Raw genomic sequence first — 27540 nt, 5'->3', positions numbered from 1 at the left:
TACTTCCAGGAGACATTTCTCTGCAGCAGAAAAACAAGTGTTTCTCTAGTGATTTCAGTCCTTTGCTGTTAAGGAATCTCAAAAGTCGTTCATAAGCATTTCTTTTATCCTGTGGAAAACTTGTAAAAGTACTTGTTTTAGTACCAAATATCCTAAAGCATTGCTAGAAAAATCAAGAGCAACGTCTTAGTCCTGGTGGCATCATAATTATTATTTAGCTGTAACTAGCAATGCACAATATGCTCTCAGGAGATGTGTCATGATTCATTAAAATGGCTATAAAGCCATAGTTGGAATAGTCTCCCTAATAATTTTAAATATGTTCATCTTGTTTTTACTCTGCAGGAAAGCTGATACAGACCTTGTTCTACTAAAATGGTATGCTTCTCCATCTTCTTGAATTTTGTTGTGCTTGCATTTGTAAATGTTATCTTCAGTTTTCAGTTTCTTAATAGGAATATTTTAAGCCACTTACTCATTTTATTAGGAGCAGATTGTTTAAAACTAGATCGTATAATTTGTAAACTCATTTAAGTGGCTAAAAGTAAACTACAAATTATTGCAGTACAATGAAGGAGAGGAAAATGAATGAAAGTTCCACTGCCAATCCCCTCCATGTTTTGAAACTCCCACTCCTCTCTGGATGTTTCTTGAATGGTACGTGACCATCTGCTGGTTGGCCTGAGTCAGGCCTCCTATGTCCATGTATGTTTTAAATATTTGTAAAATAATTACTTCTATTTATAAATAAACATAAGTAGAAGTTTTTGTGTTTTTTCCTTCAACCCAACCCAGTGGGAGATCTCAAGTGTTTCCTGAGGGCACAGGCCCTACTTTGAAGAAGATGCTTCTTTAGGAACCTAAAGATGGGAACCTCCCCCAAATGATAACAGCTGTTACAGTGGATTAGTGCTAAAAGTTAAAGGGAGAAAAGCTTGAGGGAGTTCCCTTTGTGGCTCAGCAGTTAAGAACCTGAGTAGTATCCATGAGGATGCGGGTTCAGTCCCTGGCCTTGCTCAGTGGGTTAAGGATCCAGCATTGCTGTGAGCTGTGGTGTAGGTCGCAGACATGGCTCGGATCCTGCATTTCTGTGGCTGTGGTGTAGGCCAGCAGCTGTAGCTCTGATTCAACCCCTAGCCTGGGAACTTCCATATGCTACAAGTGCAATCCCCCCCCCCCAAAAAAAAGCTTGAAATAAAGCTTTTTGTTTTCACGTATCTATTAATTTTAGCTTTCCAATTTAGTATTTTCGTTTTATTTCAAATCATAATCTTTCAGTTTTTAACTTTTCTGAAGTCTTAATCCAGCTCTGGATATTAGCCTAGGTGAACTATTTTTTACATGAAAAGTTTGGGAGTGAGAGTTAGGGAATGGCATGGTGTCTGCCCAAGGACCAGGTTCCAGGTTGCTTTAGCTTTTGACTACCATCCCCTGGCAAACTTATGTAAGGAAGAGGTGAGGTTCTGCATTTTAAGTTTTATCCAATTTGATAATAAAAAATAAACAATAACTATTATTCACATATACAGTAAATTTCCTAAATTTACTTTTGGATTTTATAATATTTGGGATACAATCTTATTATATCGACTACATATCCTAAGTATATTATAGTGATTCAGACTGAGGACTCTGAAGTTAGATTTTCTGGGTTTGAATACTGCCCCTGCTACTTAATATATGCTCAGCTTTGAAAATTTATTTCATGTCCTTAAGACTCAATTTTATATCACACAAATTTATTGGATGATTAAAGAAAATAATATACAAGCATGAGTGTAATGCCTAACAGGCAATGTGTGTCCTATATGTTATTTTTATTATAATTATTACTCATATATCTATAACTACTTGTACTGAATAATGTAAGGATATATAAAAGTTTTCCAAAAATTTATTTTTGCAAAATTTATTCTATTTTAAAATGTTTAAGTTTCTTGATTCTTTCATAGGCCATTCATGCTGAAATCCTCTAACTTCCATCATGTCCATTATTCCTCTTATGATATATAAATCTAAGGGTAAACGTATAGATGTCAGGCTGTGTGTTTCATTGAAGCCCTTAGAAGGGTTTGCTAAGCCCCTGGAGGGCTTAGCATTTTATTTTTAAGCTCTATTGTTAATTTACATATATGTATACTTATTTTAATTTTTTACCATGATGTTCTGATTTTTTTCAGTGATCCACTGAAAAAGCTCTTCTAGATTTTATTGTAGAATACAAAAAGAAAACATAACAACAAAATCGTCCTATTTGTATCAGTCTGCCCTATGACTCAAGGTCAGTTTCAAAGCCAACAAAGAAAAGAAAAATAAGCCAAGGACTGAATTCATATTTGGACTGTTGCATTCTGGGTGTGTCATGGGGCTTCACAACCTTTTAGGTTAGATTACTTACTCTGTCCTCATTTCCCCATGCTCCATGTGTTTTTCAGGAAGAACTTCCAATGGAAAAGGCTCTGGTTCATACCAGCTGCAAGAAATTTGTTTATAATGATCAATTCAAACGAGCAAACAGATATTGAACGCCTATAACCAGACAGAATCTGGGTTAAGCGGCAGGAAACAAAACAAGGAACCAAATGTTGTGTCTGCCTTTCAAAGCCTCAAACTGCAGGTCAAGAGAGAGGAAAAGAATAAAAGGAAGGGAGGGAGGGTGGGAAGAAGGGAGGGAGCGGGGCAGGGAGGGAGGGAGGCAGGGAGGGGTGTCTCATAGGATTTCCACAAAGATAAACACTGTAACAGAAGAACAAATAAATTGTGTAGAAAAGGGGCAGATATGAGCTAAACTGTTTAAATAGTTCAAAGAAGAAAGGGGTCTTTTATTTTTGGTCACACCTCAGGAACCTGCACCAGAGCAGCAACCCAAACCAGTGCAGTAACAATGTGGGATCATTAACCCGCTGAAATTGGAAAGGAGTTTTTTCTTGAACCCACCTATAAACTAAATTTTCTACTCGATTTTGAAATAGTAGAGGGAACATCCAATTTACCATTTCTCTTATTCCTTTTAATTAATTAATTTATTTATTTATTTGGCAAACTCTGGCAAAAAGGGCCAGACAGAGAGTCAGTATTTTTTAAATGATTTTTATTTTTTCCATTATAGTTGGTTTATAGTGTTCTGTCAATTTTCTGCTATACAGCAAAGTGACCCAGTCACACACACATATATACATTCTTTTTCTCACATTATCCTCCATCATGCTCCATCACAAGTGACTAGATATAATTCCCAGCGCTATACAGCAGGACCTCATTATTCCTTTTATTTTGAATTTTAGTTTCTTGTTTAACTCCACAAGATATGAGTTTACAAATGGAGATTATCCTTGCTGAGTTTATAGTATATCTCACTGCTTTCAAGCCCTTGCAACTTGAAGCAAAGAGAGACAGTCCCTAAGGGAGTCCTCCTCCAGGCAGCAAATGGGGGTTATTTTGGGAAAGGATGAGTTAGGGAAAAGTTTAGCCAATGGTTGCCCAGGCATAGCAGGTAACAAACAAGTCATCAAGATTTGCATACACATTCTCATTTTACAGTTGAGGAAACAATTACAGAGAGGAAGTGCATTGCTCAGGTTCATATGTCTAAAAAGTTCAGAACTGAGATTTGAATATGTCCACTGCTTCCTAAGCTAGTCCTTATTTCTGTTATATTGTTATCATCTCCTAGCAACAAGTAAAATCCTCCCAATAGAGGAAAGGCTTCTTAGGCAGTGAATTGCAAATGTCTTGCTCTTCCAATAGGCTGAAATGTATATGAGGACATGTTTAATGAAGATTTTCATCTAGAAATATCTAGTCCCTAATAATCTAGTCTCGAATAATAATAGTTGTTATCATTTGTTGTATATTTATTATGTGCCAAACATTTCTCTATGTATTTATATGTAATTTTCACAGCAATCCTATGAGGCAGATATAATTATTTTTATGTTTATTTTACAGGTGAGGAAAACAATATGAGGTCCAAAATGTTTGGTAACTTGCCTCAAGATAAAAGGTAGAATAAGGTATAGAATTTGACTCAATACTATTTTGTTAATTAATTCTTAGAAATGTTCTATACTGATTCATAAGGACAAGATAAGTGCTCAGAAAGTATTTTTAAATGGAGAAATGAAAGCTTGCAAGCTAACAACTTGAGTTTTGTGCTAAATAGTTTATACAATATTATTTAATTCTCTCAACAATGTCATGGCACAGAAGCTGATGTGATCCTTTCTGATGATGAAATATTAAATGGCTGGACCTATATCACACAACTGATTTGTTTAACAGTTAGGACTTAATCTTCCTCCTACAGTTTTTGAAAGGATGAAATAAAGGGGGATTATGAAGATTCTTTGTAAAGTGCGGAACAACTTCTGGTAGAGGATTCAAATAGGGTAGTGTCATGGACGGTCTATGTTGGGGGGAAACATCACCTCACCTCTTCACACCTAACATCACATACTTTGCGATGAGAGCTTGCAACTCCTCACACTAAGAGTTGAAGTCTACTTAACCATCCCTCTATCCTGTGCTTGCCTTTCTGACTTATTGGGCCAAGCCAATGTGACAATAAACAATGTGACACAAATTAAGGCTTGAAAAATCACTTATTTCTTGGGACTTTTCTGCTCGACGCGTATGGAAATATTGCAACCATCGCCATGTGAATACATCTGGGTGAGGCTGTGGGGTAATGAGAGACACGTAGCCTGTCACCCCCACTGAAGCTGAGCCAACCACCCGACTTGTGAGTAATGCCATCTTGACCACCTGGCCCCAGCTGAGCTGCTAAGTGAGCCCAGACTAGAACTGCCCAGCCAACTCATAGAATTAACAGAAACGATCAGTTTTGTTGCTTAAGACAAAAGTGTTTTGAGGTGATTGTTACACAGCAGGTATTAACTGACACAATCCCACCTACAACATTCTCTTTCGGTTTGCACTGCTAGGTACATGTTCCACATGGTGGTTGTGGTGCAGGAATAGGTAGTGTAGTGAGGCTAAGGCCAGCAAGCAGTTGGGATCAAGGTGCCCCATTCCATGGGATCACCTGATTTCCTTGTATGTAGAGACAAGGAGTTGTGAAATCTATCATGGCTAAACACATTCTAGCCTAGTTGCAAATAATTATGCTGTAGATGAAATATTTGGGGGTGATTGTATTTTGTTGAAAAGAATGTTATAGAGGACCTTTTGTCCTACTATCCAGAAACACTAGTTAGCTTATTTTTATAAATCTTATTAATGTCTTGGAAAGGACATTAATGAATTTTTACGCTAAATTTGTCCTGCAGTGTTGGTCTCATCTGAGGAAGAGATGTTAAGAAGCACTTCTGCAGTGTTTCCTCCAGATCATTTTGTCTAATCCTCTTTTAACCATAGGACATCTCATGTAAGTGCAAATATTTGTTGTTGCTTAAAATTGAAGATAGAACTCATTTAATAAACGGTAGACCTTGCCAAGATTATTGTGGTGGGCTCACAAATCTGAACACACAGTTGACCATCATCAATTGGAAATAAATTGGGTATTTTTATCATAAAGCCAATAGAAGTCCACATAAAATATGTAATGCTTCTTGAGTTATGGAGTTTCTATCTGTCATTTTATGGGGGAACTCATTCAAACACCAAATGCTCGGCTGCTTTCTCCTTGAACATCTCGGTCTAGTCTTTTGTCTTTGGACCAAATAGCATTTGCCACGCATGTGGATCAAACACAGGGTTCAGAATTAAAGATTTTTGCTTGATTCTCAGTACTATAATTTACAAGCCATGTTTTGTAGGATAATTAGACTACTAAATATCTTTGCAAATAAATTTCCTTATCACTAAATTGTTAATATTTATTGAATATTTTCTATGTACCAGGTACTGGGCAATATGTTTTATAAGGGATATCTCATTCGTTCTCACAGAAACACTCTAAGGTAGATTTCTCATTTTACCTAAAGGAAATTGAGGTTTGGTGGGTTTAAGTAACTTGTCTAAAGTGATAAAGCCTGTGATTTTGTAGAGCCAGGATTCTAGATCATTCCTATTCCAGAGCCCAAAATCATGATTACTTTCCCATAGTTCTTCTTTCCCTATCTACCTCCATTTCAGTTCTCTCGGGAATTTTCTTCCTTTTCAAAATCAAAAGATTATAAAAAGGATAAAAATGAGAATACATATGCAAGAACTTATGGACTTGAAAGCACTATACTTATTAATATTCATTCAGCAAATAATAACAAGCATCTACTATTGCAAGTGACAATTGTCAGACTTGATTTCAACCAACCCAGTGAATGGTTACAGACAGTTACTCCAAGAAATGTGTGCTAAAAGTCAGAATTGTCCTCCATGACACCAATGTCAAAAAGTTAGCAAGGTATCCAAAATATTTTCATTGCCTTTAATAATTCTGTCGATCATCTATGAATGTCTATAAATATTTTTGAATTAGTAAGTATATCTTCATTCCCTACCTCTAGGGTAACAAGTTCCATATGTTTATTCTTAACTCAGTTGTCCTTTTGTTTGTGGCTTAAAGTCTTTCTCAAATTTCAAAGAGTGTTTCTAGTATTCTGATTTATGAATGAGTTTGTATTCAATTTGTTTAAATCCTTCATGATTGTATCGACTTCAATCATATCTTTCTAGGTCTTTGCTTTCCCATCTTCCCAATTTAAAGAGTCATAATATTTTTGAAACTCTTTTAGAAACATTAGGTGTTGTCTCTGTAATGCCAAACAGCTGGCGGAAAATAGAATAAAGAAAGGAAACATCGGGATGTGTTCACATATCCAGCTGTTTGGCATTAGGTAACTGAGTTTCTAGTTCTCATCCAGATATTCAGAGGCAGAGACTATGTGGCCATATCTTTCTGTCTCTAATGGTTACTGAGAGGTGCAGGAGGGTAATAAGGTTTAGAAATGATAAATCAAGATGTCATGGTGTCAACATATCCAAAGAAATGATCAGATTCAGTTTCTGTTTTCTGGCTTTGAAACAATAAGATGATTTTCCTCTAGTGACTTGCAATGGCAGAGAACTGAAAATGAGTTTCTAAAAAGGAAGCCTCTAATAGTGTTTAGTAACCAGACAGGGGCTTTGTTGCTATTGTGGTAGGTTTTAGTTAGGACATCCTGTGGTTTGGTGGGGATTAGAGAAAGTGGTCAGGAAGAAATATTAAGGAAGTGTTCTTGAAAATCCCATTCTCAAATGAGGCCATAATTGTCTAACTTGTATATAGTGACACTCCTTTGGTTGTGTACTGCACAAGACATCTTACAAGATAAATTAGCTACAACATTTGGATAATGGAAGAAAAAGGCCATTATAATATTAAATGCAGTGAGCAAAGTACTGCAGTTTCTAATTAAGTGCTCAAGTCTGTTGTACAATGAACTATTTGTTGAACTTTTAAAATATAATTTGGAATCTTTGAATAAATGACTTACAGCCATGCAATAAAAACAGAGACATTTATGCTGGAACACATGGATTGCATTTTCTTTTCTGAGGCTTGCTTGCTCTTCCACTGACTGGGTTTGACTGGTATAGCAAGGAGCCAGGTGGCTTGGCAGGAAGGACCCTGCTCTACCTTAGCTGGCAATAAGCCAAAAGACATTCTGAAAAAAAAAAAGTCTTAACTTGGATTAGTTGTTGTCTCAGAAGTGGTGCCTTCTGATCTATAAATGTTAGGGACATCCAGGACAAGGAAATCTCAGTAGGGTTCAGAGAACAATGTAATATTTTAAGGATTTCTTGGGGTATGTTGTGCAACTACCCACTTCCTGAAATGTACCTTCAGGGAGAAATTGAAAACCTTCCTTGTATATGGATATAGAACTGAAGGACAAGAGAGCACATGCCAGCATGTTCATGTGTGTATTTCGATCCTTTTAACAGTCTTAATTTGAAGTTCCCGTTTAACTCGAATGTCATCTCCAGAAACAGTCTCTCAGATCTCAGAAAAAAAAGTCTTAAAGATCCACAAAGAGGCTCAAGAGGCTTCTTGGACATCAAACCTCTCTTACAAAACATTTTTGATGAGTCAAGTATAAATAAATCAGATTAACAGAGGCCAGGTTTTTCTAGAAAAAATGAGCTCAATTACAAGTGGATGGGGGTTGGGAGGAAGAAGAGGTGTGGGGAGGGGTCTTAGAGAAACATGTGCTGAGACTTGGTGATCACAAAGTGTTACACAAAGATTTCTTGGTCTATGAACACAACCGGAGCTGGATTCACTCAATACTGCTATTGTTCCAGTGCAAAATCTGGCAAGATTATTTGGTTCAGTTGCTGTTCAGTATTTGCCCAAAGTAACTCTGATATACAAATCCCCAGGTCACAGCTGAGCATAGTAATTGATACTACAAGTCTCCGTGGATGCCTTTTTTTCAGAATTAAAAAAACCTTTTTGCTTAGTAAATGTGACTATAACATATCTAGAGTTCAGGAAGTACAAGTAAGGATATCAGAAAAGGTTTTCTGTATGAAGGATGCTTAAAATGAGTTTTAAAGGATTTAGCCATTCATAGAAATAGTCATTTCAATAGGGTTAAAAAAAAATGCTCCAAAGTACAATAAAACTGGATGGCATATTCAGGAAACTACCAACAGTCTAGATTCCTAGACTGTCAAATTTTGAGGGCAGATAGAAGGATATCAGATTGGAAAGAAAGTGCGGCTGTGATCATGGCCATGTATTGAGGGTGATGATTAAGCTTAGAAAGATGATAACGAGGGAAGTTCCTGTTGTAACGCAGCAGAAATGAATCCGGCTAGTATCCATGAGGATGCGGGTTTGATCCCTGGCCTCTCTCAGTGGGTTGCGGATCTGGCGTTGTCGTGAGCTGTGGTGTACGTCGAAGATGCAGCTTGGATTCCAAGTTGCTGTGGCTCTGGTGTAGGCCGGCAGCTGTAGCTGTGATTTGACCCCTAACCTGGAAACTTCCATTGCTGCAGGTGCGGCCCTAAAAGGCAAAGGAAAGAAAGAGAGAGAGAGAGAGAGAAAGAAAGAAAGAAAGAAAGAAAGAAAGAAAGAAAGAAAGAAAGAAAGAAAGAAAGAAAGAAAGAAAGAAAGAAAGAAAGAAAGGAAGGAAGGAAGGAAGGAAGGAAGGAAGGAAGGAAGGAAGGAAGGAAGATAATAATGAAGAAGAGGACTGATTCTATTAAACACCTGTTCTGGCAGCTGCAATGTGGAAAATGGATTAGGTGGAGCTAAGACTATAAGCAGGGTAAAAGATTGTAAAAGATTTGTACGATGTTGTAGTATTCCAGGAAAGAGCTGAGATGGGATAATGAGATAGGAAGATTAAATAAAGAGCATTCCTTCCTCCAGTTACAATACTCAGAGCTAACAAACATGGAGAGAACTTTTCAGTAAGCCGACTCTGGAACACAGAGTTTGAGTCTGGAAGAGTGGGCTCAAATTCCACCTTCAGCCCTTCCCAGCTGTGTGACCTTGGATAATTCATTTTGTGTCCCATAATTCCCTCATCTGTCAAATAGGAATAAAATATAACAACTCATAAGGTTGTTATGTGAAGATTAATTATCTTAATATTTAAAGCACTTTAAAGAGTGTGTGGCAAAGAGTAGGCTTTATATTGCTAGGGTCACACACAAGTACGTTGCCAAGTTCTTCAGGAATATTTTCTAAGTTAATCTTTAAAATAGCCTCATGAGAAGGACACCGACATCCTTATTTTTCAGATGACAGTACTGCAGCTTGACAAGTTTGTATAATTTTCCCATTGTCACAGAGATAGTAAGTAATAAAGATGGAGGCTAAGCCTAGAGCCCCATGCTCTTAACATTTTGTTATGACTTGTGAAAGTTCAGGCTTCCTTATCTCTAAATAGGGGGCACTTGGGTACAGTGTAGAGTGTAAAATGCATTTTCCTCTCTTTGTGTCGAGGACAGAGTACATTAGCATCACTCTTAATGGAGATGGCTTGGGATAGAAAAACACAGAGAAGGTAGGAGTTCCCATCTTGGCGCACTGGAGGCGAATCCGACTAGGAACCATGAGGTTGCAGGTTTGATCCTTGGCCTCGCTCAGTGGGTTAAGAATCTGGCGTTATTGTGAGCTGTGCTGTAGATTGTGGACGTGGTCCAGATTTGGTGTTGGCTAGCAGGCGTAGGCTAGCAGCAACAGCTCCAACTGGACCCCTGGCCTGGGAACCTCCATGTGCTGCGGGTGTGGCCCTAAAAGGCAAAAGACAAAAAAAAAAAAAAAAAAAGATAAAATTTACGACACCTGATTTCAATATCAGCTCCCCAATTTATGATTATTACTTTGAGAAATGTCTTCATCTGGGTGTGGTTGAAGATGGAAAATAATCAAGTTGGAGAAAGCTCTTTGTAAATAAATGATAACATGCCAGATAAACATTAGTCATTGGTTGTCCCCTTAAAATGAGTGAAATAATATTTAACTGTGATTATGACTCCCTTTTTCTCAACTGCCAAACTAAGCTATAAATGAAAACCACCCTCTCCAACATCACTAATTCTACGTATTCAGAAAGAACATGTCTGTTACTTCGCATTGCACAAAAATTTGAAAAGGTAATTCAGTGTTGCATCTTACCTTCTTCCAGCCAGCACTGCTTTAGTATGACCCAAGCATTCTTCTAAACCATTTTTGGCATAAATTAAAGTTCCTTCAGGATAGGAGGAGAGAGCAGTTAGACCAACAGAGAGCAGCTCTGAATTTCCTAAATTAAGATCTTTGGTTCTCTGGGGGATTCTTGAGCATATTCCCAAGAGCCCAAGAGAATTTTTCGTTTGAGAATTTCATATCGATGGCCATCCAAAAAATGTACGTAAGCATATTTTCTTAACCCTTTGAAGGCAACCTTACAACTAATAACTGTCCCCATATTCAAAGACCTTACTAGTAGTTTTGAGTTTATTGTACCCAAGTCGTTCTGCTTTATCCTGGGCTAAAGTAAACAAAAATGGAAGCAGAATTACTATGTCAGTGGTTAGTTTCTGCCAAGTGAGGACCAGATGACATCATGTTATGGTTTTGCAGTAGTTGGAACAGAGAAGAGAGGTGGAAAAAATGACTGATCTCACAGCACACAGATGTATGGGCATGATGACCGCAAAGAACTTGAACCTCAGCAGTGAGTCCCACGTTCCTTTGTGAGTGGTTTTCAGTTTCAAGTAAACAACAACATCCATCATATTAAACAAATGTCACTAAATTGAATTTTACTGGGATGCCTCTTTTGTCTGCATTTAATTAGTAAGTGTATTTAAATTGTATAGCTTAAATGATTTATAGGCGTGAGAAGTTACATCTAGGTTTAGATTTGCACACGTTTTAGCAATATTGTAGTAAAACTCATTTAAATAAACGCTGACATTAAAAAGAACTTTTGTTTCTTTTAAAAGAAGTCTGTCCATTACTCAAGTTTGAGAAACAGCAAAATGATAGAAAATAATACAGGCTTTGGAACCAGACAGGATTGAGTTCATGACCCAATTCCTCTGCTCCCTGGCTGTGTCATCTTGGGTGTATTGCTTGACTTTTCTAAGCCTTAGCTTCTTCTTTTCTAGAAGGTATTCATTACAATAATCACAAACATTCATTCAGTTCTTCCTATGTGCCAAAAATGTTTAAAGTACTGAGCCTAATTAACTCTCACTGTTAAAACAGTCCTGCAAAGTAGATATTAATATTATTTGTATTTACAGGTGAAGAAACTGAGGCATAGAAAAACTAAGCAATTCATCCAAAACATACCATTATTAGAACATGAATTTAGATCATCTGAATCTAGAGTTCACTTAGTTACATCACCTTTCAAACATCCACTATAGTTTTTTATATATATTTACATTATATATGTTCATATGCAGCTTTCCAGGATTAGTTTTTGAACTCTGCCCTGCTATAAGTTCCATGATTGCCCCTCTACAAACTGATAGAAGCAGCTGGGAACAGTTCCAAAGAAAATACCTACTGGTGTCAGAATGAGTCTTAATTCTTACTGAATGTTTATTGAACATTAGGCACTGTGCTTGGCAATTTACATGATTATCTTATGCAAAAATTAAACAGCACTGCTAAAAAAATAATTTAATCTAGAAAGGAAACTTTTCTGAATAATATTCCATGAATATATATGCCACATATTCTGTATCCGTTGATCTGTAGATGGACATTGAGTTTGCTTCATTTCTTCGTTACTGTGAATTTTTCTGCAGTAGACATGGGAGTGCAGATAGCTCTTCAAGATCCTGATTTCAATTCCTTTGAATGTATATCCAGAAGTGGGATTTCTGGGTCATATGGAAATCCCACCATCTGTGACAACATAGATGGACTTGGAGGACATCATGCTAAGTGAAATACGCCAAATACAGAACGGCATATACTAAATGATACCATTTATAAGAACAGCCTAAAATAGTCAGTTTCATGAAAACAGAGTAGAATGATGGTTGCCAGAGGCCAGAAGGAAGAAGAAATGTGGACCAAGGGTAAAAAATTTGTGTCATGCAAGATAAATAAATCCTGGAGATGAAATGCACAGCATGGTGATGATAGTTAACGATACTATGCCATATCTGGAAATTTGCCAAAATAGTTCCAGAGTGTCTCTGGAAGTTAGATTGTCATTGGAACCACAGCTCATAGAAGGAAGCAAGACCTATGGGCTAAACCTAAACAGGAGAACTGACTCTTAAAATTGAAATTTTAAGACTCAGAGTCTTCTAAGGTGATAGCCTAAATGTCTAGGAAACCATCCTTCATACCAAGCACTAGGAAAATCACATCTTGAATAAGAAAACACAATCAAATAACACAAATACTGGGATAAACCAGATGTTAAAATTATCTGACGAGGATTTTAAAGCAACCACCATAAAATGATTTAGCAAGAAATTATGAATTCTCTTGAACAAATGATCTCTAACCACCATGCTATGAGACTAGAAATCAACTACAAGAAGAAAACAGCAAAAAACACAAATTCCTGGAAGCCAAACAGTATGCTACTAAACAACCAGTGGATCACTGGCAATATTAAAAAGGAAATCAAAAGATACTTAGAGACAAATGACTACAAAGATATGACAATTCAAAACCTATGGGGCATGGCGAAAGCAGTTCTGAGAAGCAAGTTTATAGCAACACACTGTTATCTTAAGAAACAAGAAAAATTTCAAATAAACAGCCTAACCAAACAAATGATAAAGTAATAAGATCTCAGCTAGAACTAATTGAGTTCAACAAGGTCAGAGGATAAAGATCAATACATAAAAGTAATCATATTTTATGTAATAAAATGAACATGTGAACGCTGAAGTTAAAAACAAAATGCCATTTACAATTGCTTTAAAGAAAATGAAATACTTAGGTACAAATCTAACAAAGTATGTATCTGTATCTGAAAATAACGGATTTTTTAATTGAATAAAGCATTCAACAAATACTGATGAGCCAATCACCTCCACTAAGTTGGCCAGTACATTTGACACAAAGTCCAGACTTGGCCTACTTTCTGAGAGTTTACAGTGTAAATGAGGAAATAAAACAAGCACAAAAAAGAGAGCTTCTACAACAGGATGGAAGTGGCATGGAATAAAAAAGCTTCTGATTTAGAAGGTTGGAAAACATATGTTTCACCCCCAGATCTTCTACTTACTGTGTAGATTTAGCAATTCTTAAACTCTGAATGGAGCTAACGTTAGCTACTTACAATGCTGTGAAGATTGTATGAAATAACCTATTTGGGTGACCACTCAGGCACTGTCTTGTTCAGTTACCCTCCAGGTATTCCACATGTATATTTGCATCATCCCTAAGGATTAGGTATGACCATCCATGTTACTGATAAAATAAACTTCGGGGTATTATCTTCCCCAAGTGTTCATAGCTATTAAATAACAAAACTGGGTTTCAGCTCATATCTCTGTGAACCCAGAGCCCAAATTGCAGCTGCTATATGCAGTTCTCTCACAATTCTGTTTGTTTGTTTGTTTTTTCATTATATCACTTTTTTTTCCTCAAAGACAGCTATGCTAAATGTTGGAATGGGAAGATGGATACATAGAACAAATTGTCTAAGCTTCCCTCCTTAAAAAAAAAAAAAAAAAAGGTTGGCGTTCTTCAGTGGTGCAGTGGGTTAAGGATCAGCCATTGTCACTGCAGTGGCTTGGGTCCCTGTTGTGGTACGGATTCAATTCCTGGGAACTTCCACATGCTGTGGGCGCATCCCCTTCCCCTCCAAAAAAAAAGTTCATTTTCTAAAGAAGACACATTAAGTGGTATACTCTACCCCTTGTCTCTATCTACCCCTCAATCTTCATTAGATTTTACATACAATTTAACTGCTCTAGTGCTTAATGTCCTGTACATAGGGCAGCATTTGTATTTTCTTGTTTGGCAGGAGGAACTAACCTTATCTCTTCTACCCACACCTCTCATTCCCACTGCACCAAACATACTGGTGGAGAAAATAAAATTCAGTCATTCCCTTACCCATCCAATTTCCACTTCCCCAGACAGTGTCCAGAGATATATCCAGTAGGACATAGTTGAAGAAACGCACCATGTATGATATACCCCCTGGGAGACGCCAACAGAGAGAACCAAAGCTCAAAGAAGACAGGTCATGTCTTTATCCTTGGATTTTAAGACTTCACCTATAAAAATGTAGCTCGAGCTTGGCTTCCATTTGTAAAGTATAAAATCTGTATATTTTAGATATACCTATAAAAGTTTTAGTTATCCAGGATCATGGAATGCTTTCTAAGGACAATTCTTATATTATAGATAATAGTTGTTTATCGATGTGACCAGTAGACCTTCTAATCCTCACGTAGGTCACATGACATTATTTATCTTTCAAACAGCTTGGTATAGCGGCTAGCACACGCAAGACTATAAAACGTGTGTTGATTCACTGGCTAAATGAATATATGGATCAATGTCACCAGTGTATATAACTCAGCTATCTAAAGGATTACTGTGAGGGTTCATCTTAACATGTCAACCTGATTAGCCCATGGAATGCCCAGATATCTGATTAAAAATATTATTTCTAGGTGTGTCTGTGAGGGTGTTTCTGGATTGAGATTAACATCAGAATCAGCAGACTGAGTTAAACAGATTGCCTTCCCAAATGCGGGAGGGTCTTCTCCAACCCACTGAAAGCCCAAGTAGAATGAAGTCTGAGTAAGAAAAAATTCTCTCTCCTCCTAAATATCTTCATGCTTGGAACGTAGGTTTGCTCCTGCTTTTGGACTCAGAGTGGCATTTATACTGTTGGCTCTCTTGGTTCTCAAGCATCCAAGCAGACTGGAACTATATATTGGCTCTCTCAGCCTTCATAATCACATGAGCCAATTCCTTATATTAAGTCAGTCTCGCTTTCTCTGTCTCTGTCTCTCTCAAGTTTACTTTGTCTCTGCTCCATATCATTCCACCTCACAGTGCAGAAAGCCGGGTTTTCCACTGTGTCTTGCTCTTAGACCAAGAGCTGACATCCTCTTCTCTGTGCTTGTGGGAAGGTTTGAGGTTTGCCTGGCTCCGAATAGCTAATCCAAGGAAACATCTTCCATTCCTCACTGGGATATTTATCCAAGAGAAAATTGGAGGCTGCCGTGGCTGAGCAGTTGGGAACACTTTCCAGTTAACATGTGATAACTCACATTAGCCCTTCTCATCTCTAGAATTGTAAGGGTGCATTGAATTTAATGCATATACTTAGAAATGTACGAGTATTTCTTATGTACTAGTCACTGTGTCAGGTGTTCCCTAAACATCATCTCATTTATTCTCAACAACAGTCTTGTGAAGTTGGCACTAATGTCTCAAATTTACACATGAGAAACTTGACGCTCAGAGAGGTGAAGAAGCCAGGATTTAAACTCAGGTCCACCTGAATGAAAAGCACCCCTTACCACCATGTCCTGGTGGACAGCTTTGTTATTGAATTTGACACTCGAGTGAATTTAAAATGACTCAGTTTGGTGAGAAAAGCCAGACTCATGGGCTCATAACCTTTTTCCATGATGTTAACACAAGTCTGTTTTAACTGTAGGGGGCGTTGCAGAAGCAACCACAGTGGCGCTACTTTCTGAGTAGGGGCTGTTTCTCTCTGGGACAGAGGACTTGTTGCATATGCCTTGGGCAACAGAAAACCTGCAAGCCATGTGCTCCAAAGAAAAGTCAGACTCCTCAAGAATAGTTATCTTTTCCAGATTGTGCAAACTTTGGAGAGCTGAGCTTAGGCAGGTTAATGCAGTTTAACGCAAAGGCAAAATAGGAGGGGAAAGAAAGCAAAACTAATGAAGGTCAGCCTTTGATCTCTACTAATCAAGGCATTTCACGAGGTACTTTATGATCATGTAGTACTCAGTTCCTAATGAAAATGGTTTAAGTATGATTTTACTGGAGAGATCTAAGACGCAGCCATCTAGGGAAGCAAGCCAGATATTAGGTAACTCAAGACCACTCAGGAAATCAAAACAAAGTTACAGCTCCATTAGCCAAGTGTAATGTTTTTGGAGGGAAGGCAAAGGGGCCCAGGTAGCCAGAAATTTTCCCTGCCTTCATTCTCTCTGGGGAAAATATCAAGTACATTGCGCGTTCTTGGGCATCCTAATCCCCATTCTTAACCCTTATTCAGGCAGGGCTACGAGGCTTTTATCACCTTTGCACTCTACCACTCAGGCGTTTACCTTGTAATAATTTGTCTTTCCACTTTTGGCAGAGTCTGGCTTGCCAGATGGACACTTCACCGAGTGTACATGTTCTGGAAGGAAGGAAATGTCTCTCGGGATGTTTCTGATGGAAAACAAAGATGTCCAGTGTGTTACTCTACATTTCAATAGCACTTCACATTTGCAGAAGGCTTTATCATAATGTTTTATTAGCCATCGCCTACAACAACCCAATGAGGGAAACGGTGACGTTTTCACCGTGCAAACAAAATTGAGGCACATTCAGGCTAATTTGCTCCAGCCCACACAGCAAGGATTAGAAATTCCATACCACAAGGTGACTGTTTTCAGAGCCTCACTTGCTTCAAATTGTCTGAGGTTGCAGCTAAGTCCAAACTGATGTTGAACAACAACTTAAGGCAACACTCTGAGTGTCCATGCTAAACGTAAATTGTGTAGGACATGGAATAAACATATTGTAATGGAAAGACCGTAAGAGAGGTTTGCCACTTTCTACTTTATTTACATGATCTCACGTTTTTCTGGTCTCTCAGTTGATCTTCAGTGATTCTTCCATTTTTTCCTGCCTTTCTTCATTGTGTGTCAATTGTGACCATCCCTAAGGATCTAGTTCCTTTTTTTATGCCACTGCTCTCTTCAGCTTCAACTAACACCACAGTACTCAGAAATCCAAAATTACCAAATTGTTCTCTCTCTTCCAAGTTCTATCTTTTATTCATTGGCTGAGTTAACACGTTTTTTTTGTATCTGCCACATGCTAAGGGTACAGGTCAAAGAGGTGATTAAAACTCAGTCCTTCCTTTCATACAGTTCATAAGCTATCGACACATGCCCACATAGATTCCAGTATTCCATGCCTTAAGGTCGTAATGATCTTGACACTAGTAGAGCAGAGATGTATCTTGCCCTGCTTGGGGCTGGGGGGTTTTGGAAGGAATCCTAGAGAAAATAAATTTGTTCCTGATTCTCAGTCCCAATCTGTCACACCATCAGTCATATATCTAGTGATTAATAATTTGGTGGTTACCGTGTGTAAGTCCAGAGTGTGAATACAGAACATTACATAAGACACTTAGCTGTGACCTCAGGGATGTTACTATTTCGGCAAGAAAGACAGACATTTCTACAAAACCAGGAGATGTCCCCATTATATTGATATTTGTCTTTTTTATCTCTCGAGTTAATTTTTATCCTTCGTCTTCAATATGTGATTTATTTTGTATGGTTCTAGTGGAAAACCAGTTTTTAAAAAGGTAGTTTCCTTAGCGGAAAACTCGATGTCCACTAATTATTTACCATGGAGCTGAAGGGAAATTGCAGAGTCCCTTTGAATTTACTTCTTTGTTCCCCAAATGAGAATCAGTAATAGTATTGATACACTAGGAGTGTAGTCATAATTAAATTACAGGGATGCTGTTATAAACAGTGTTTTTCAAATGTAGCCGACCCACCACGAGAATAATGGCTAGACAATGTTTACACTTAAGTGTGATAAATGTATCTTAATTCTTAATGTTATTTACAAATCCATGAAAAAGAGTGTTATTAGATCTGTCTCAAATAAGATAGATGGTAAAATGTTTAATATTCTTGAATCTCTTTTCATCATATGCTGCAAATAATGTGTATGATGCTCATCGTAGTTAAAAGGCCTTGAGAATCAGACTTTTATAAGAAAGATTCTAGGAATCATCAAATAACATCTCCCATTTTTCCAATGAGAAAGTTGGGACTTGAAGTGGTTTAGTATATTTCCTAGGGTCATAGAACTAATTAAACATACATGTGGAATTACAGCCCATGTCTGCTGATTTCTCATGCATCACACTTTGTCGAATTGGGTTAATTTCTTACTGGAGGCAAATTGCTTAGGTTATATTAGGCCAAAGCAAACAAGATCCCATCTGTGTGATATGTGATCCAAAGGGTTTTATTTCTCTGCTGTTCTGCTTTACTTAGCACCATGTTATACACGAGATGGGGTGGGAAACATGTTGGCATCAAGAATAAGGGACTCTTACAGGGCATGGAAACTTACATCCCATTACGAGGTCCCAGAAGCTCAGACCACTTATTTCTAGGACTTAATTCAATGCCCTCTCCACGTCCTACCCCCCCATCCCACCCCAACACACACACACACAACAAAGGCCTACTTGAAATGATGTGAATGGTCTCCTGAGAGATGGAAAAGGTGGGCATTTATTCACCAGTTCCGGTTCCACGTTGCTCAAAAGTTGCCACACAGGGAGATAATTCACTCACACCTCCAGATGCGATGCCTGGTGGAAGCAGAGAGAGGAGCCACACCATAGTGTCAGGGAAGAAAGTGAGACACGTGAGGTCCATGTCATCAGGCTACATCTCCACTAAGCTGTCGCTGAAGCCATGGCTGGAGTAGGGAGTACCAGGAAGAGGTGAGGACAAATATAGGAAGTCAGACCCTTCTCCGTATTTACTGTATATTCTTTTATGCAAACATTAATAAAGTACTACTACACTTGTATATTCTTACATAAACACTAATCCTAATTATACATCATACAAGCACTAACATAGTACTTACTATGCATCATACATTCTTCTGAGTGTTCCCACATGTTAAGGCATCGAGTCCTCCCAATAATTTATGGTGCAGGCACTTGTACTGTGTCCATTTTGCAGATGATAAAGTTGAGGCAGAGAGGTTAATGAAATCACCTAAATTCACAGATTTACTAAGTGATTTAGCTGGGAGTTAAATTCAGGCAACTTGGCTCCAGATAACATGCTTGGACTATACTGCCCTAGACAGTGGCTGGGCAGTGAGTAAAGAGAAGTGTGTGTATATTTCTGAGTTGGCATAAAAAGAGTAACTATGCAAGGAGTTCCCATCGTGGCTCAGTGGTAACAAGTCCGACTAGTATCCATGAGGACATGGGTTCCATCCCTGGCCTCTCTTAGTGGGCTAAGGATCCGGTGTTGCTGTGGCTGTGGTGTAGACTGGCAGCTGTAGCTCTGATTAGATCCCTAGCCTGGGAACGTGCATATGCAGAGGGTGCACCCCTAAAAAGCCAAAAAAAATAAAATGAGTAATTATTAGCTATTCAAGACATGTAGGACTCTTGTTTTCACAAATGTGAGAAAGTTTAGTGTAATCATTCAGAGGATGAATCTGGGGTCAGACAGTCACTTTCTCAGCCTCTTTCTAGCTATCTCCCACAAGCCACTTAAACTTTTTGAACCTCACTTCTTCTGTATAATGGATCCTATTTATTTCATAGGGTGGTTATGAGAAATATTTTTAAGGGCCTAGAGTACTCAGTAAGTCCTTAAGAAATAAACGGCATCTTAAAATGGTATATTTTTATAGAACTTTTATTATTTCACATACCCCTTCCGCTTTTGAAAGACCTCTTTAAAGAAATGGCCAAACGCGGGCAGTATATGGTTCAGAATGAGGCAGGAAAATTATTTATGTATTTGCTTTTAAGTTGAAATTTTTAAAAAAAAATTTTTGCCTGCCCTTGGCCAACCTAAAAAGCAAATGGTTCTAAGGCTGAATATGGCTGAGTTCTCTCACAAGAAAAATTCCAAGGGCTGCTGCATGTACGGAGCCCTGGAGGCCCCAGATCTGGGTTAGAATCCCAGCGCCATGATTACTAATCTGCTAGGTAATTTGTTTTCCTCTTATTATCACTGAACACTAGTTTTGCATTTCTGAAATGGGTATAATAATAATAATAATGTTTATTTGGCATGGTTGTCCTGACAAAAGAAATCATGTAGGTAAATTGACTGATCCATACTATATACTAAATTAAGACTGTCTGGTGAGGAAGAAAATATGAGACTAAAATTCTGTGCCAAGGAGAAAATTCCTTGCTATGTTTTTTCTTTGTGGTCACTCTTCTTTGCCTCCTTACTCTAGGGGATACCTTCTTTGTATATACAAGTTCGTACTTCATTCTTAGCCCAGTGAGATGGCAAGGAGCTAAAACAAGGGGGTAGTCAATGTCAGAATGGCTAGGATTGAAGAAGAGGGATTGGTATGATAAGAAAGATAAGACCATGCAAATTTGTTTGCAGAATACAGTTTTTGTAGAACCATTTTCAACACAGGAACTAGTTGAATTTTTAGGGATAGTGGGTGTTCCCAAACTGTGTTTTATTGGTGAATGGTAAGATAGTAATAAGAGATGGGTAATGACTCTCTGGGTGAAAGTATACCTGACATATCCCCAGGAAACTCAGATAGGATATCTTTGACCACACAGTTGGTCCTCAGTATTCCACCTGAAAAACTGGTTATGCTACAGTTCTTGTAGTTTTGATGTCTGGGAATGAGAACTGAGTCACATATAAGACTACAACTGCATGTCCTTTGTCTGGGTCTTAGTTTGATATCTGGCCAAGGTCAGCCCTGGTCAGATGCCTGGTTATCTCTTAGGAGCTGACTGGATCCAGAGCTCAGTGTCTGGGTCATAGTATATCACTGCTGTGATATTTCAGGTAAGATGTCCTGGCACCCATCATTGTCTAAATCCATTCAGTACATGGTATAGATTGGTTCTGGGATTTAGACATAAAGTAGGTGTTATCCAAAATTCTTGCACAAATTTAGAGATATTAATAGAAACAACATATAGTTCACAGTTCAGGACAAAGACTTAATACCCAATAATTTCCTGGAAAACCCTGGTGAGGTTTCATCCCTGCTTATAACCTTTTCATGACTCATGCTCTTCCATGGTAGCACCCTACCATTCCCCCACCCCACGCATCTTCCACGCTGAGGGTTCTGCCAATGAAGTTATCACTTTAGGGTAGTGCCTCATATTGCTTCTTGCTTATGACTTATGAGAAATGCTATTAGCTGTATGAAGAATACTATTTCCCAACTCTCCCAAAGTTTTGACACCCTGGAGTTTCCAAAATGATGTTTTGCTCCATTAAGGCTTCATAAGACTGGAAAATCCATCTGTTTTCTGCAGAAGGGAGCAAATGTCTTTCTCTCCCACCCAGAGGCAGATGTACTCTCGGACACTATAAGGGACCCTAGCAATGTGTTCATGTGATTCGATGTTTTATAATATTGGCAGTATAAATTTGAACTGCAATTAATTGACTGCTATCTTTTTTTAAAATATAGACATTTTGACTGGGATGAAATCTATCAAATTATCTTGTCTACCTACTTATTATCTGTCTGGTTAATTCTGACTCAGTTTATCAACCCTATCAGTATGGACATTTCGAGCCAGATAATTTGATAATTCTTTGTTGTAAAGGGCTATCCTTGTGCACTGAGCCATGTTTAGCAGCACCCCTGGCCTCCATCCACTAGATGCCAGTAGCACCCGCACTCCCAGTGTTAATAACCAGAAATATCTCTGGACATTGCCAAATGCTCCCAAGGGGACAAAATCATTCCTGTTGAGAACTACTACTGTAGAGAGCCACCATCTAAGTGTAAAAAGAATTTTGGCTTTTATGCATATCAGTTCATAGCCCTCCACCACACCAAACACTAAATACCGTCCCCCACTTCTGTGCCTGAAGCTTGCACAGTTGTAAATTTTGCAGTCTGAATTGCTGGGACAGTACAGGAGGACCTGAACTTTGACTCCCACTTAAGAAGTAGCATTTGCAGGTGGTTGTCTCCATGGGGCGTTCAGGGTCTTCTGTCATTGTCATGTGAAGCCGGAACATATCTTTGAGACACCTTCTGGCTGGGTGCCTCCATAATGTCTTCAAGCTGTTGTATTCACAAAGCCAAAGCATTCAAGTCAGGAAAAAAGAGCCCTCCAGGGAGATAGAAGTAAATTTCTAGATCTCGGTGGGAGCTCTCTGCCAAAGGACTCACCACTGAAGCTTCTCTTGGCCTCTGGTGTGGCAGAACTTGCAAATGTTATTGAAATATACTTTCTGAGGTCTAGAGGAAGGTGAAAAATAAAATATTTGTCATAAAATTCACTGAAGGATCAACTTGGCCCTTTTTAAATTAAGTGTTACATAGACATATATTGTTGGACACTTTTTTTTTTTTTTTTTTTTTTACTATATCAGCTCACACTCCATCATAAATTTGGTCTTTTGGGAAAAAACTTTGGAACCAGAAATGAAAGCAGTACATTTTGTAGACCACAGAGGTCTGCTTCTGGGGGGATGGTGGTCAGTGTAAATGGGAAGCTAAGGGTTCATTTCTTGCTAATTATTTGCTGAAGAACACGTTTTAGTGTTAAAAGGAACTTGGTGAATTCCCGCTGTGGCACAGCAGAAACGAATCCGACTAGTATCCATGAGATCCTTGGTCTCACTCAGTGGGTCAGGGATCCAGCATTGCCATGAGCTGTGGTGTAGGCCAACAGCTGCAGCTCCTGTTGGACCCCTAGGCTGGGAACTTCCATATGCCACAGGTGCAGCCCTAAAAAAAACAAACAAACAAACAAACAAAAAAACCCGCAAACAAAAAAACCAAGGGGATTTAGATGGTGGAGATGGCAGGGCCTACTGTATGAGCTTGGGAATGGCTCTTCCCTCTCTGAATCTCACTGTCCTCACTTGTAACTTGGAGTCTGACTAGATAATATCTGATGCCCCTCTTGACAAAAGTGTTTGGAAACAGTATGACCTGAAATGGGGTGTCATGACTCCTGGCCATTTGGTGCCTTTTATTGAAAGATAATGGAGTCCTCAGTACACCATCCTCAGAAGAGAGATTTAGTCTACCCTGTTAAGGGTCTCACGGATTTGTTTTTGTATATCAATAATTTAAGGAGAGTTTCTGAGAAGAAGTGAGTTGGCTCCCTACTTGTAACTGAAATATTTCCATAACACTCCAGGGAGCTTCAGGGCAAATTCTTTAATGATGGTTTTGGTGCTGAGGAGGGCTTCTTTCACCCCAGATAGTGATGCTTCCCCACCCTCATGGAACATATGGCCTGGGGATTAAGAAAATATTGGACAAAAATTTATAACTTCCATGAATTCTCTGAGCTATAAAATGTATTCAGAGAGAGCGAAAAAGTGAGAGATAATCTCATTTTCTTGAATCATAGTTATTTTCCTCTATTTTTCTTCTGTTCCCTGAAAAGTAAGTTAGAGGTGATTTGTGGTATTAAAGAGAAGAAACTGACATGTCTTTAAATGCAATACTAGCCATGACTCTTGCTCTCTGTCTGATCTTGAAGCTAGATTTCTCATTTGCAAAACAGGAGTGATATTTTGCTGGGGATATTGTAAAAAAGTAGATTAAATCAAATACCTGGCTCATTAATTTGTAATTTATCTATAGTTTCAGAATCATTGGGCAAATGAAAACCCAATAGCTAATGGATCACTAACCATTTTAGACTGAAGAAACTTTCAAGAATGTTGGAGAATATTGAATTCATGTAATTTGCAAAACCCAGGCAGTAAATGTCTCCATAATGCCAAATACTTGCTAAACAGAATTATATGGAGAACTAATTTTAATGTCTTCATGCAGATGTTTGGCATCGTACAGACATAATCAAAGAACAGTTGGAATATTTAGTTTTTTCATAGCATATCCTTTGAGATCAGTCATTGCACATCTTCTAACTTCTCTGGAAATGTGAGATAATGATGAAAAAAAGCACCTGAATCTCCTCTCTTTTCTGCAGCAGAGTTTTGGATCTAGCACTTGTTGTTCAATGTCACAGTTGAAGAGATATGAGAAATGAAAAATCGACCTTGCGCATTTCCAGAACTCCACATTTACATTCATTCATTCAAAACAATGTATTGAATTCCTGCTGTATGCCAAAGATAGTATCAGCAGTGGGGAAAGTATAGTCTTTGACCTTAAAAGGACAGTTGTCTAGTGGACAGACAGATATTAACTAAATCATCACAGAAACAATCATATAAGCACAGCTATGATGAGGTCTTTAGTGGAGAGAACCACGGTGTTAGAAGGACGATGAAGGTTTGGCTTATTGATGGTTTCTCTGAGGAAGTGGAATTAATGTCTGAGGGGGAAAAAAGAAAACTGAGTCTAGTGGGAGGAAAACAATTCAAGGCAGATGGAACAGGATAAAGAGCCAGTGCTATGGGTGAGTATAGAAAGTAAATAAAACTGAAGATAGTCAAGGGAAGCTCAGTGAGAGAAAGAGAGACGACAATGAGTTTCAAGAAGTGGTGGCTGGCCAAATCACCTATGACTGTTTTAGACTTAGCAATAGCTACATCCTTCCCATTATCCTAAGAAAAATGGGAGGACACTGATAACAGCTTTAAGGCAAAGAAGATGACTGATCAGATTATACTTGGAAAGGTCACTCTGGCTAGTAGCTGAAAAATAGATTTTGGAGGGAGGCAAGAGGATGCGGTGAAATCAGTTAGGGTTCTGCTATTGAAGTTTTTGTGGAGGACATTGATCGCTCAGATGAGTGTTTTGTTTAAGAGTTAGGGAAGAAAAAGACAAGTATAGAAGAGACATAAGATGTGAAATCCACTGGACTTGCTATGCACTGACGAGGCTTTCACTCATTCGATAAGGGAGATGTCAGTGATTTTTATGCAGCTGTATCTAGAATGGGTCCTTTGTTGATATCAAAACATGAGATAAAGAAAAGGCTCAAAAGTATTCAAAAACCCATAAATTAAGTTTGGGAATATAATCTTAGCCAGTCTTTGGGATACTGAAGGAGAAATATTCATTCATAAGGATTCTGGAGAAGAGACCAAGCCATATCGAAGGTTTCTTTCAGTATCACTGCACCAGAAAAAGTGTAGACCCTGGAGAAGGTGAACCATCGTGTGTGGGAAGCCTGGGTACATGACAGGTGGGTACTGGTGTCCAGCCGGCCCTACCCCCCAGGGCTCAGGGAGGAGCCAAGTTCTGAGACTCAGAGACCTAGATGACTTGGACATTTTCTGGGACAACCACTTCCATCTCTTTGTGTCATCTCTCCTACTTTTTTCCTAAACTCACAATTTTAGCTACCTGTTGTTCCCTGGGACAAGAGGTCTCTTGGGGCATCTGGATAAGGGGTTTGCAGTGAGAGCAGGGAAGAATGTTCCACTTGGCTCCAGAAGGGATGCCTCTGATTCAAAATGTTTTTCTTTTTTTCTTTTTTTGCCATTCAGAATCAAACATATGGCTTCTTGAGGGTGAGAATAAAGTCAAGTAAAAAAAAAAAATGGCACATTGAAAGGAACATGCGCAGAAAAGAGAATCTAGAAAAGGTTATTTTTTTCTTCCCTACATAGAAGGTGACTTTATCCTGATGTGAAGAAAAAAACAAAACTGAAAAGCATTATTTGAAAGTGCTCTTTCTGATTAAAATTATAAAACATAAAGAATGTTTAATTATTAGATGGGCTTACTTCCCACTTGTCCACATTCTCTTTTCACTTGCCATATTTCCTCTTACATCCATGTAGAAAAAAAATTGAGTGTATTCGTGTGATGTTTTTCTCTCCACTATCACCAGCAGTTATTTTCTTCTTTGAAAATATGAACTATTACTTCTAGCGGATGAATTTTTGGTGCATAGGCAGAAAAAGCATTATTTTAAAGATTTGAGGTGCTTTAAAATGCAGATTCTTGGGACCTAATTCTTGGAGATTCAACTCATTAAATCTTCAGTAAGGCCAGGTGATCTGAATGTTTTAAAAGCTTGCTAGAATAGAGTAATGCACACCACATGTTGAGAGCTATAGATTTAGAGCAGAAAACCATTACTTTTCTATGATTGAAGAGCTTTGCTAATATTTGCTCTTTAAATCACCCAGCTTTCTCTCACCTTTGTCTTTGTTTAGATTATTTACAGAATTCCTCCACCCAGAAATTGTCAATCTGTCAAAACAACTTCAAAGAGGTGGGAAATCTCAGTTATTATTCTGCAGCTATCAGTGCTGCTAGGTCCTTCTTCTGCAAGATGGAAACATCTTTGTTATCTACCTGTGAAACATGAAAGAGGAAACAAAGTATTTTATTTTTAATATCTAATAAATTTTTCCTCTTTCTGTTTTGTAGCCATCGACATTTTTGCTTGAAATAATACATCATATGAACAGTGAGAAAATCCTGAAACAAAGGCGAAATTCTTCTATTAAAGTGCTTGCATGATACTTTAAATTGGCTTGCCTGACATCTTTTCCACCCTTCTTTGGGTGTTTTTTTCCAGGCTCACAGTCTTCAAAACTGTGAGATGCTCCAGATGTGATTTAAGTTCTGCCAATTGGGTGCAGTGTTTGGCAGTGAAACTGAATTCCAAATGGAAGTATGGAGAAATGCAGTAGGATTTGAGACACCCATTTTGCTTGTGCAATATAATAGACAGAGCATAGCTCTGGAAATAATAATTAGAGAGGTGGTTACTTGTCTCTTCACATAGAACATTATTATCCCGAAGGCAGGCATTATTTCTAATTCTCCAGCTTGGCTGTGCTAGAGCTAACCATCTCCTTGGCAGGTCAGTTCTGCAGCGTTATCCTAGAAGTTAATCCTGGAGTCACAGCCTTTTCAGTCCTTTCAGGAATTTGAATACCATAGTCTCTGTCCTTAGAGGCAGGAGACAATAGTAATTAGGTACATACACTCTGGGACCAGATTATTTGGGTTGAAATCCTGACTCAGCTAACCAGGAATGGACTATTTTGGGCAATTCTCTGAACCTCAGGCTTTTCATCTGTAAAGTAAGAAAATCACTTACTGCTAGGACTGTTACAAGAACTAAATCCAGAAGTATACATAACACACTCAGAGCAGAGCCTAGTAAACAGAGTACTCAATAAAATTTTTAGTTGCTATCATTATTTAATTTTTTTGTGTGCTTAAAATAATAAGTATTTCTTGTCTCTTATAACTCAAGTCCATTCAGGTTTGTCCTC

At 38.2% G+C, this 27540-nt stretch overlaps 1 long non-coding RNA gene across 11 annotated transcripts in view; it reads left to right on the top strand.

Annotated features, from left to right (window-relative positions):
- Nucleotides 1-27540, top strand: part of LOC102159324 (uncharacterized) — a 538926-nt gene that overhangs the window by 458713 nt on the left and 52673 nt on the right. For 8 of the 11 annotated variants that reach the window (XR_014843424.1, XR_014843431.1, XR_014843421.1 and 5 more), the window contains 5 exons: nucleotides 346-378; nucleotides 2181-2281; nucleotides 2436-2617; nucleotides 3949-4013; nucleotides 5289-5386. This is a non-coding gene — a long non-coding RNA (uncharacterized LOC102159324). The remainder of the gene's footprint in view (nucleotides 1-345; nucleotides 379-2180; nucleotides 2282-2435; nucleotides 2618-3948; nucleotides 4014-5288; nucleotides 5387-27540) is intronic. The other 3 variants (XR_014843430.1, XR_014843425.1, XR_014843422.1) reach the window with 1 other exon arrangement.

This window comes from Sus scrofa, chromosome 4 (genome assembly GCF_054392235.1).
Source record: "Sus scrofa isolate SSC_HxYL_T2T_F1_AM1 chromosome 4, Sscrofa_HxYL_maternal_Yorkshire_Landrace_v2.0, whole genome shotgun sequence".
Classification (NCBI taxonomy): domain Eukaryota; kingdom Metazoa; phylum Chordata; class Mammalia; order Artiodactyla; family Suidae; genus Sus; species Sus scrofa.
Note: the sequence above shows the minus strand (reverse complement) of the source record. Positions and strands in the feature narration are given on the sequence as shown.